Source organism: Hemicordylus capensis, chromosome 4 (genome assembly GCF_027244095.1).
Source record: "Hemicordylus capensis ecotype Gifberg chromosome 4, rHemCap1.1.pri, whole genome shotgun sequence".
Classification (NCBI taxonomy): Eukaryota; Metazoa; Chordata; class Lepidosauria; order Squamata; family Cordylidae; genus Hemicordylus; species Hemicordylus capensis.
The window spans coordinates 71,989,286-72,002,157 of NC_069660.1; the positions used below are offsets into that span (position 1 = coordinate 71,989,286).

General features: G+C 43.5%; 1 protein-coding gene across 5 annotated transcripts in view; it reads left to right on the forward strand.

The window, feature by feature from the left end:
* The first annotated feature begins 691 nt into the window (after nt 1–691).
* The window catches only part of TFEB (transcription factor EB), an 89,176-nt gene continuing 76,995 nt past the window's right edge, over nt 692–12,872 (forward strand). For 3 of the 5 annotated variants that reach the window (XM_053247207.1, XM_053247208.1, XM_053247211.1), the window contains exon 1: nt 863–1,163. The gene's annotated coding sequence lies outside the window, so the exon portion shown is untranslated. Of the gene's footprint in view, nt 835–862; nt 1,164–12,872 lie in introns of those variants that run through there. The other 2 variants (XM_053247210.1, XM_053247209.1) reach the window with 2 other exon arrangements.

The following is a 12,872-nucleotide window of genomic DNA, read 5'->3' on the forward strand; positions in this document are numbered from 1 at the left end:
ATTTCTTATAGTCAAGGACTCAATAATGATGTTGGCATATCACTGTGATGATTGTTTATTCATAACATGATGATGTCAATGAATCACCTTCTTGACCTTTTGAGTGTATTTGGTCCTCAGGAACAGGGCAAAACAGCATCTCCCCTTGTTTACTTCCGGCATCTCCTCCACAAATTCATCAAATCCTTAAACACGCACACTTAAGCTAATGGCCATTCTATAGTGATGGATTTGAAGTTTATAGCTGTATGTTCTTGTATGATTGGAGCATATAATGCCTTCAGCACACCACTTTCATAATTTGTGCTTAGATGGTTTACATTTTCAGGTTTTCTTGAGCATCTCTCTCCTGAATTAATATATTTCAAACTAGCTGTTATAAAAAGCAGTTTGTGTAGGCCGAAGAAAGGTTTGCATTGTGTCACTGTAATCATTCAAGCATAGTCCACCATCCTCAACTCTAATAGGATGTGTTTTATTGGCCTGTGCTTTGGACATTTTTGTGTTGGCAATAGTTTATTCAGGGTAGCAGTGGAATAACTTTAAAAAGTAGTACTTTTAATAGGAATGCACACAATTTATTTTAAAGTATCTCATTTTTAGAAAAGAGCAGAGCAATACTTCCAGTTGCAAAACTTCCAGCTGCATTTTTTCCAACAGAAAGAGAGACTGAAGGGAACACTGATGGAAAGAAGAAAGTCGAGAAAACGAAGAACTACGACTTCCAGCATAATGATACTACAGCAGGCACCGAGTGGGCGTTCCTAGAACAACTCAAAGCTTGTTGTGAGAGAGCAAGTGAGGTTCTTGGAACTACAGTTCCCAGCAGGCTACGTAAGAGGGTAGAAGGGGGTGTGGCTAGAAATGGTTGAGTGCTGCCCTCTTTTGGGTACACCTAGGAAGTTGAAGACTGAGAAGGTGACAGTAAATGAGGGGGAGGGAGAGCTGTCCATAAGGGGTCCTGAGGAGTGAAAGAATCCTGCCAGCGGACAGGGTTCTGGGTTTTTTTTTACAGCAACGGGACTACCTGGCATCACGAGAGGTTGCAAGCGGGCAACGACGACGAGGTACACAGAGGACACCGAAGTTGAACCAAGTTCGCGAAGTGGCGGTGCTGCTGTGTGTGTTTTTAAGTGGCTGCACTCACTGACCTTCACGGGAGGGTAAGTACGGAAAGGCTGGGGACACTCGTTACACACTCTCCAGGCAAACTCACAATATATCGAGGCAATGTCTGGCGCCTTAATAGAGGTGTCAGTCCCAAACTCAACGGGTGGAGTGGGTGGGGAAGAGGCCGGAGGGCACAGAAGGATTGAAGCCCTGTTTAACCGAAGAGGCGGCTAGGAGCGTCTAAACTAAGCAGGTGGAGGAGGGCAAACGGGGAAAGCGGCGCCGAGGAACCGGGGTGAAGCAGTGAGCTAGGGCGCAGAGTGAGGGGACGGACGAGGGGTACATGCGGGGTAGAAACAGGCGGCAGACGGGAGGGGCTGTGCGCGGGGACATCTTTCTTTCTCTTGCAAGAGATCAGAGTATTTTTTGAGCAACTTGATGGGGGAACGGGCGGAAGAAGAGGAGAAATGTTGGGTGCCGAGTTATTCCCTACCCAGGAGTGTTTGTGATTTTATGTCATCACACGGAGGGGACAGAGAGAGGAGTTAAGGGGAACATTTTGCCTTGACCTGCCCGAGAAGTGGCGGGAGTACTCTCGAGCCGATGCCGGAACCAGAAGCTGGCCAGTAAAGCCATGGGAGCGGGGCGGGGGGGAGAGTGGCTGAACTCCACCCGCTCCGAGGCGGAGGGGCGAAGCAGGGCAAAGGAGGAAGGCGGGGGGGTTGCCTTCTCGGCAGCGCCGTCAGGGGATTAGAGGGGAGTCGATAGATCTTATGTAACTGTTAGTGCAGAAACTGAAAGCCGGGAGGTTCGGCTAGGGAACTACCAGGTCAAGCGGGGCTGCGATGGGGTTAGCGCTCTGGGAGCCGTTCGGGTTGTTTGTGGGTTTCTTGCACCCATCGGGGAGGGGAGATTAGCCTCCCTTCTTCTTCTTCTTTTTTTTTTTTGCACTATGCCTCCGCCGTGACGTTTCGAGCGAAAGCCGGACGGCTTCCAAATCCAAAGCGCCGAGCTTGCCTCTTTCACACGCTGCAGGACGGAAGTTCCCGATGACAAGCCTTGGGAAGGCTCCTCATTAGCGCTAATTAACGCTCTTTGTTGTTGATTGCAACTTGTCTCGGGGAGCTCCCACGTGCACGGCTTTAGGCCGGTGCGGAGAAATGCCGGTTGCGTCACCTAAGCACCCGACCTGCCCGCGGCGCTGTTTTGTAGCCAGCCTCTTTGATTGCAAGCCCCGTGCGTGCGACGGAGGCGCCGTCACGTGTTTATTCTTCGGCCCCTCCCTGCTCGTAGTTGGGTGACCAGATGCGGGGGAGGGCAGAACTCCTCGGGCGTCATTATAGAAGAAGTTGAGTTGGCATAATAATGATGATGATGATGATGATATAAATATTTTAAAAATCTTAAGAAGTCTCAACTGTCATTGCTACTCTTTGCTTTTATCGCTGGCTTTGACACGCAGAAATTTAACCGGGATATCTGAAGAAACAGACACAGGGAAAGCTTTACTAGTTTTATTTCTGCCTGTCAGCTTGGTGTTAAAAGCACAGGAATGGGGCCTTTCATCAAGGATCTTAAGATACATGTACCGAGTTCTCTAAACTGCAGCAAGTCTGATGATGGCAAAAGTTTGTGTTGTGTAATCCTCAAAATACATTCAGCAAATGGCTACTACCTCTTTTCCCTTGTTTGATTGCTGTGATTTTCCAGGACATTTAAAGTTGCTTCTGTCACTTTGAGTACTAGTAGTAATTCTTTAAAATTTATAGCAGAAAATTGAACAGATGGTAGACGTGTGTACATTTGCTCCCTTCACTGCGTTTAATATTCTCTGCCATATTTGTTTGACTTCATGCTTGGCTGCCCTCCATCTCCAGTGTGGAGGCTTGACTAGGGCTGAGCACACAGGTCACTGCCTGCTTTTTCTTTTCTTTCTTGTTTTTGCTCTGTTTACAGATGCTAAAGGTTAGAGATGTGCACGAATCGGATTTTGTGATTCGATTTGAGCTCGAATTGAATTGCAAAATCCTCAAATCAATTAGTTGAAACAGTGGCCATTGCTGGCTGTTTTGACGAATCAACTCGATTTGAGTGATTTGGCCATACGGAACAATGGGGAACTTGAATCACCTCATTGTTTCCCATGGGTAGGTCCTAGGGACACCAAAGTGGAGTAGATGGTAGGACATGGTGAGTGTTACCTACTACCCAACCACAAAAGTGGGTGGTGCTCTTGTTTTTTAAAAACCTTTAGCCCAACCCCCCATAGGATCCTATGCGGGTTTGGCGGAAGGTTAATTATTTTTTTAAATCACCCACTAAATCACCCAACCATTTCTTTTGTGGGATGGATGGTACGTAACACTCATTATGCCATTCCACCCAGGCCACTCTGGTGCCCTTAGGACCTACCCATGGGGAACAATGGAGTGTGTAGAGTTCCCCATTGCATTAAGCTGAATGCAAAATTATGCAACGCTGATTAAAACAACAGAAGCACACAGTCCCAACACAGAACACCATATTTTGCCAAACACACTCTAAAAATGGCCCCAAAAGAATAACTGACACAGAATCCACTGCCAGCCACAGTGCCTGTAGAGCTAGCATTGCAGCAGCTGCCACAGCAGCACCCTTAAGAGGTCAGCAAGCATAACCATATTCTCAACTACAATGACGTCTTCAGCCACACTTTGAGTGAGTTCACCTTGCAATGCGGATTGGAAAGCAGTGAGTGAAGCACAAGTTAGTCTCAAGGCCAGACATGAACATAAGAATGGTCTTGCTGGATCAGGCCCAAGGCCCATTTAGTCCAACATCCTGTTTCACACAGTGGCCCACCAGATGCCACTGGAAACCCACAGGCAGCAGCTGAGGGCATGCCTTCTTCTGTTACTTCCCTGCAACTGGTGCTTTTCACAGTAATCAGTCACCAAAAAATCACACACACACAGAGCCGAGCTGTCACTGTCCATTTCTCACCACAACACCAGGGGCATAACTACTATTAGGCAAGGGGAGATGGCTGCCTGGGTGCCCCCATGACTCAAGGGCCCCCCCAGAGGCAAGTCACATGTGAAGTGTGTGTGTATCAGTGAGGGGCCCACTTTAAAGTTTTGTCTCTGGGCCCACTCCAGCCTTGTTATGACCCTGCACAACACCATCTCACAAGCAGACCAAACCACAACTCAAGGCAGGCACTCAAGTTCTGCCTTTGTCAATCTGTGATCCAGCAACACCAGATATAGCAGCAACAGCACAGCATATTATACTCAATACTGAGAAAAAGAAAACTACACCATATACCTTTCTTGATTCCTTCCTTCCTCCTTTTTCTGATATATCCTCTTCAAGGCATCCTAAGAGCTTTCTCCGCCCCAGGCCCTTTGAAAACATTTTGAAATTCCCTCCTTTTTTGTTCCCCCTCCCTCCACCCAGCCAATGGGATGCAGTTGCCCATGAAAACACTTGATTTGTATGATAATAAGCCAAACAAGAAGCAAGGTAATTTCAAGCCAATTGGAAGTCAGTGCCAGAAAACTGATCAGCGGGGGTGGGGGGACTTGCCAGAATGCCATTCAAATAACTAGAATAGATTTGAGCTAAAAATTGGGGCCGATTCAGTTTGAACTCAAGTCAGGCTCTTTATTCTAAGAGTGATTTGATTTGAGTTCAAATTGCTCAAATTAACCAATTCAAATTGGGCCAAACTTGAATTGATTTGCACATCTCTACTACCGTAGATACACCACTGCAGTAGTAGATACACTCTACTAGATACACCACTGATTTGAACTCTGTATCAGATCTTATAAATAACTACTAGAGCAGTTTGTTCTTTCTTCAGAGCCCTCCTTTCTTTGACATAAACTCATGCAATGACTATGGATATTTATATACTGCTTTTCAACCAAAATTGTCAAAGTAGTTTACAGAGGAAAAATAATAAAGATGCTTTCCTGTCCCCGAGGGACTCACAATCTAAAAAAGAATAACAAAGTAGTAACAGCCACTAATGCTGTGCTGGGTTTCGATAGGGACAGCTGCACTCTCCTTGCTAAATGCAAGAGAATCACCACTTTTAAAAGTGCCTCTTTGCTCAGTAGGGGATGTAGCAGTTATGCAGTTGGCAGTTACACTGGCATGGCAAGGTTTATGTGTAGATGGAAAACACTTCTTAGAGTTGGAAGAGCTAAATGCAAGTTTAAGGATATTAGCTCACTGAATCTTTGTAGCTGGAGCCATAGTATAGTTGCCAGGTTCAGTTGCTGAGAGGGCTCCTGTATCTTTAGGAGTTATATCGATTGGAAAACTTCTTCACATGTGGCTTTCCCATTGTAGCAGTGACTGGGGAAGATACACCTGGGTTAAAAATAAATGATGCTTCAATTGTTCTACTTAACTTCTCTTTTTCAATGGCTAAAAAGAGTCACCATGTTTGATATATGCAAGCCTCTTCCCTTAGGAAACCAGGATGTGTAGTACAAACAGTGAGATTTCCAGGATATCCTACAAAACTACAAAATTTGACCCTTGATGTGCAGGTCAGCAGCATGAAACATCACTGGTATGAACATGCTATTTTCTTTGTGTTAGAAGAGCTTTTTATACTTCCTATATATTTGATTAGAATGTAAAAAAAATGTTTTCTAAAACTACCCATTTGGTTTAATCATGTCACTTTCACTTTCTAATCCTGAATGGCCAACATTCTCACCTGTACACGAATAATACAAAGAGACTCAAACGCACTTTCAGTTCTGTATTTGTGAACATGCCCATAAAGGTACTGGAGCCCACTCAGTGTTTGGACCTGCCAGTGATACTTCAAAGTTAGATACAATAATGCAAAGAGACTCAAATGCACTTTCAGTTCTGTATTTGTGAACATGCCCATAAAGGTACTGGAGCCCACTCAGTGTTTGGACCTGCCAGTGATACTTCAAAGTTAGATACAATAATGCAAAGAGACTCAAATGCACTTTCAGTTCTGTATTTGTGAACATGCCCATAAAGGTACTGGAGCCCACTCAGTGTTTGGACCTGCCAGTGATACTTCAAAGTTAGATACAATAATGCAAAGAGACTCAAATGCACTTTCAGTTCTGTATTTGTGAACATGCCCATAAAGGTACTGGAGCCCACTCAGTGTTTGGACCTGCCAGTGATACTTCAAAGTTAGATACATCTTGAACCCATAAACATCTTTCAAAACAGCTGTGCAAATACATCTTTATTGAGGTGGCTTTTCATCCTCTTCTACTGGCAGGAGATAGAGGAAAAAAGGTATACTAGGTGACTAATTAGCCAGAAACTTGTGACTGAGGCAACCATTCATTCTACTTCAGTATCAAAGGAGAAATTCCAAACTACTACAAAGGACAAGGGGATGTGACTGTAAAGGTTGAGTCATTCAGTGATATGTAACTGGCAGAGTCTAATCTGATATTACAAAAGAAATGCTTGCCATTGCTTTTCAGCACACGTGCACCTATTTGCTTGATAGAAAGTCCAGTAGTATATTATTAATACCAGCAATATTAACAACGCCATCCAGTGTCTATCTTGATAGAATTTCACATGAGGTGATGCAGATGAAGTGTTTGACCATGAATTTGCATTAAACACCAAATCTGGGTTCGTAGACCCCATCTCCCATTGCCCAAGCATGACAGTGTACTCCCTCCTTTCTGGGTTTGAGGGAAACCAGAGTTTGCAATTTGATCCAAACCTGGATTGGAAATCAGGATCAAATCTGGCTTCTAGTCTTGGGGTTTAAGGCAAGTACAACCCATAATTTGATGGTTCAAACAAAATTTTGGTTTGAATTGTGGTTTGATTTGCACTGGGAAGGAAGGGAGGGAGGGAGGCAATAGTTGTGCCATGAGGGGATGGAGCACTTGGGTCCAGGTTGACTTATATAAATAACACCAAACTGTGATTTGGGTTTATTTTTGAGCCATCTTATTGTGAGTACTCTGATTTATGCTGTGTTGATAAATCAATATGTATGACATGTGAGTGCAGTCATATCAGTCCTATTCATACATTATATTGTACCTGTCTTCAGGTCTATATACCTGTACATGTTTTTGTCTGAATGACTTGATCTGCATTCATGCTCAAAATGAACCTGGGTACAGGCCCTCTGAAATGCAGGATACACATTAGGAAGTGTACTGCTGTACCTGCGTTCAACATAACATATGAATAACTGTACCTGTATACAGGTGCACAGATTATCTGTGTGTTGAATGTAAAGTGTGAATAGGGCTCAAGTACTGAACATGTGAATGTCTAAGTGCATTCCATGTTTATGTAGTTATAGCAGGTCAAGTCAAGTCAAGCTGGACAGATTTTCACAACCATGTCGTTATTGTAGTTTCCACTTCACCCTTGGATTGTAATTTCCTTAGGTGTTCTTCAACCTGGGCTCAGATTGTGCCTGAGCAACAATTATTCGATACACCTTTTATAGGTTTGCCAATAGCATGTTTATCTACAATTGTATTTCTTTCCTCCCAGACCTGAACATAGGGCTATGGTAACATTAAAGTAATACGTTCTGTTCCAGAACATCACAGTTCCATAAAACACAATGGTTATTCTCTCATTTCAAATATCCCTGCTCTGTGGTCTAGGAAACGGATGCCATTGTTTCATTGTGTCCCTGCTTAAAAAAATAAAATAAAAATGCAACATGCACTCCTAGTATGTGCAGATATTTTAACTGCCACACCACATTAAGGATGCTTTCCAAGTGACATTGAGTGGCCCAAATCCAGGAATTCTTCTTATCGGCAGGAAGCTGCAAGAGGGTGTGAATCTAGTTTCTTTTTCCCTTCCATGTGCCTTTGTTTTCAGTCTGTAGTGGTATTCCACATATGTGATGTAGTGTGGACTGATCTTCTCTTTTCCACCTAGGATGTATAGAGCAAACATGTGTTGCTCTCTGGATAGGAAATGGAGAAAGAAATTGTCTGATATGGTTCCCAGGGGCTACAGTGATTAGTCATCAATGTTTATATGTGAATTGTACTTCTGACTGCAATACTAAAAAATCCACTTGACATCAGTAAGCAGTAAAAGCAAATCTGACTAAATAAAAGGCAGCAGCAGCAGTGTACACAAGATTGAGGTAGAAACAAAAAAATACTTCAAAACATAAAAAGCCCCCTTTCCCACACCCTTGTCCTCCCAAATCTGTTGGGAAGAACTGTATTGTGGAATGTCTGACTGACTACCTTCTGTTTTTAGTGCATCATGGTTGTTGTGGTCCGTCTCAATCAAATTTCAGAAATATGATACCCTGTGCAGTTTAGAATTCACACTTGAGATAAGGGATGGTTCCTTAAGATTCAGAACAATTGGTAATTCTTCAGGTCTGGCCTGGTGTTGTGCTCTATCTTATAAAGTGCTTTGGAATTCTGGGACATATCATAGATACTATTTTAAGGGGAAACATCTGGGTAATTGCAACAAGTGAATAACAACTGTGCATTTATTGTATGTACACATACAAATCATCTAGAAAGGCCCATGTTCTGATGGGTAAATTTTTTAAAAAGCAGTATTTGGAGACAAAAGTAGAATGCTCAGTACTGTCATCCATCCTGCAGAACAGTGTTTTGCTAAGAATCGTAGAGTTGGAGGGGTCTTCTAGGCCATCTAGTTGAACCTCCTGCTTGAAAGAGGAAATCCAGAACTTGAGTATCCCCATCAGATGGCTGTCCAGCTTGGATCTCCAGTGAGGAAGAGCACACTATCCCCCTAGGTTATTGGTTCCATTGTTGATATGCTTTTATTGTTAAGAAGTTTCTCCTAATGTTCAACCAAAATCTATTCATCTATATTAGATCTAGATTCTACTAGATCTAATCCTGCTGGGTGGGGGAGCAAGGAACAAGTCTTTTAGGTATTTGAAGAATGCTGTCATGTCCCCACTGAGACTTCTCTTCATCAGCCTAAGCATATGTAGTTCCTTCAACCTTCCTCCTAGGGCTTGTTTTCCAGACCTTTGCCCATCTTTGTTGCCCTCCTCACAACCAATTCCAATTTATATACAACCTTTTAAAGTGTGCTACCCAGAACTAGACACTGTAGTTCAAATGAAGTCTGACTAGGGTGCAATAAAGTGGAACTATTACTTCTCATGTCTTGGAAACTATGGCTGTAGTAATACAGGATTAATATCTTTCTCTCTCTCTCTCTCTCTCACACACACACACACACACACACACACACACACACACACACACACACCCTGACCTTACTTTTTCAGCTGATTTACATTCACTTTGGGATCAACTGCAATCTCAAGAACCTTTCACATGTCCTATTGCCAAGCATCCTCCATCCTATACCTATGCATTTTAATTTTTTTGCTTAAGTGTAGAACTTTGCATTTGGCTCTGTTGAAGACACATTTTGTTAGTTTTCAGCCCAGTTTTTCATTATATCAAGGACATTTTGAAGTGTATTCCTGAGATGTTATCAGTCCCTCTCAGTTTTGTGTCATTTTACATTTGATGATTCCCTCCATCCTTCTTCCATTAGTTTATCTAGCCATTCTGGGCTCTTTCTTGCATTAGTTTATCTAGTCATGGAAACCTACCAAGTGCTTCTCTGAGTGTATTAAAAATAATTTTCCAAAAATCAACATGTACCATACAAAATACATGTTTGACTACACTCACCTTTACCTTTCCATAACATCAAGAATTCCAGCATTACATAGTAACTTTTCCCCAAAGCTCTCGCTACTTCAGCTAGGATAGGTGGTCCCCTGATTCCTTTCGCTACTTTCTGAAAGAGGAAGTTGTCAGAAAAGAATGTCAGGAATTGGTTGGTGATTCAGTGCTTGGTGGACTTTGTCTCCCAACAGATATTAGGGTAGTTGAAACCCCCTGTTTCTGCCCTGAATCCTCATACATATATTCTCCTTAAGTCCGGGGAGTAATTTCATCCAGTTCTCAGTTATATCTATCAAGTGTAACCTAAAGTTACACTATTAACTTGTCACAGCTATTCCAGTATGAAACTCTTTCAAAATGCTTGGCAAATGGGCCATAACGACAGTGGCCCCAATGAAGCTTTGCAGTCCCCTTCAGTTGCATGCAAGCCTTAAATCTGTAGTGCTGTGCAGGCTTTAGTGCAGCCTTTCCTGGCCTTTGTTCATTGCTTTAATGGCATTAGCTGAGTTTTCCAGAGTTGCCTAGCAGCTGCAGCTGTGTAGAGTGTGTTTGGCAAGAAGCCGATTGGGTGAACTGCTGACTGAGACATGAACATCATATTTGAAGTAAGTGACTCTAAGCCCTGTTGTAAGGTGCTGCAACGGTGGTGCTGGAGACTCGAGGTTTGTGGCAGGGCAAGCTTTTTCTAAGGTGAGGCCTTTAATTGTTTATGAACCCTGGTAGTTGAGGCTTCATAGTCACTATGTTGTCAATGCTGAAAAAGGTGTGTGTGTGTGTGTGTGAGTGAGAGCGAGAGAGAGCGAGCGCGCAAGCGAGCCCTCTAGGAGGCCAGGTGAAATTTATCTGCGTTTCTATCAAATGAACTACCAAAGAGCTTGTTTAGATTAAGAAGATTCAGAAGTTCACTAGATTCTTTTATCCTGAGAGTTGATAGACCATTTTACACAAACAAGGGACTTCAGAGCAGGGGTGTAGCAATGCTGGAGTGGGCCCTGGGACAGATGTGTTCTTTCTGTAGGAAAAAGTGTAAGGACATGGTGAAAAACAAAACATTATCTGCATGCTGTTTCTCGCACTTGTGTGCAAATAATATCGCACACTCTCCACGCATGCAGAAACTTTCACATACACACTTGCATGTGTGCATCCCCCTGGTTCAGAATTTAATTTTTTTTAAAAAACAACATGTATACCTCCTGGAGAGGGCTCATTTTTGGAGTTGAGATGTCCTCCCATCAGGAGCCAATTGTGTGCTAGTGAATGGGGAGGTGGGAGGGGAAGGGTGAGGTATTATCCAGCCAGTGCCCTGTCAGTGCCCCCCCATTGGGGCCCAGGGACATCTCCCGCCATGGTTCAATTATAGCTATGCCCCTGCTTCAGAGTATTTTCAGCACACTTTCATTACTGACTTTTTTGGATTCTACGGAGAACACAGAGAGACTTTGCACGTGTTAAAAGAAAAATAGATGTGTGAATATACCTGTCCTTCTGCTTTCCCTTGCTTCTTGTAATGCACAAGAAGGAACCTTTCACATTTTCCCAATGTAGAAATTCATAGGTTCTAGATGCAAGTAGAGCTCATGCATCTCCCCACTAGGCAGATTCCCATGACTTCTTATTACTGGGGAAAGGAGAGGTGTGTCAAAAGTCCCTGGATTCCAAAACTCAACATTATGTTGCAGATGTATATAATAGTCTCTTTTCTTTTTAAGTGAAAAGTGGCCATGGGAAGCTGTGTATCTGATCCAACAAGAATCTGATGGATTCTGGTATCTGATCCTTTATCTCTTCCCCACAAAGCCTTCTAAACAAGATGCTGTTTTCTCTCCATCTCATCAGCCCTCCCCTGTTCAATTTGCAGATGGTAAAGCAGCTTGGGGAGGGCAATTTTGATTAGAAAAACTCTCTATGGGGGAAATGTTAAGCTCCCCCCACCGTCACTCCTCTGTTCAAATTTGCAGCTTCCTAGAACTGCTGTCATCAAAATAACCCATAAAATCAGGAAATGGGTACATGTGACTCGTGTATAACACTGTTACTATTTGAATCCAATTTGTAGCCTCCCAAAGCTTTCATTCAAAATAAGCCCCAAAATGCCAGGAAATGATCACATGTGACTGGTGTGTAATACCCAATTTGGTCCTTAGCTTACCAGTGGGTGATTTTTGTTGCAGCTGCATGGGACCCTGATCTGGACTGAGACAGTGGTGGGGAAAGGGAACTTTGTCTCTGCCATTGACCTGATTTTGGGTCAATCACCAACCACTGCTACTTGCCCCAGGGGAAAGCTTCTGTTGGTACCCAGGAAAGCCTTTCTCCCCAGTCAAATATCAAGCACTGGAGGGGGGCAATCCAGAATACAGTGGGGGCAAAGGGTTAAAACCCCTCTCCCCTTGCTGTGATGCAAACTCCTTTCAATCTCTGACCCACCTCTCAGACTTGAAAGCAAACCAGAGGGCCCCAAACTAGTCTTTCTCCTTGATGTCTGCATGGCAACCTCTTGTTCATTTTCTCCCCTCTCTAGAGATGGAGGGTGTTTTCACACTGGAGGTTTAAAATGGCTTTTGCTTCAGTTAGGTGTGCAATGTAAATGTAAACCTGCACTGATGGCACTACATAGTTGACATTCACATTACAAATGTATTTCTACCACTTTATATGGATTGTGTGTGTTTTTAAAAGACACCAGATGAATATGTAGCTGGGTAAACATGCTGAATACCCAAAAAATAACCACCCCTACCTCCTGTATTCTACCAAAGACAACCACAGGGTTTTGTGGTCACCAGGAGTCGACACCGACTTGATGGCACACTTTACCTTTACCCCTGAAGCATGAGGAGAGTGGCATAAATTGATGATGGATTCAGAGCAAGGTTCATGTATCAGAAAAGAAGCAAAAGCAGGGGAAGTGGAGTTTTCCCACATCAGGAAAACCCACACTAGTTCCTGTCAGGCAGTGGTTGTCATCCTTGAATTCACACTTGCTGCCCCTTCACACATGCACCTCATGAAGCAGCCTCCTCACCTGGCCCATGCGGGAGCCACCCCTGACACTTATGCAACTTT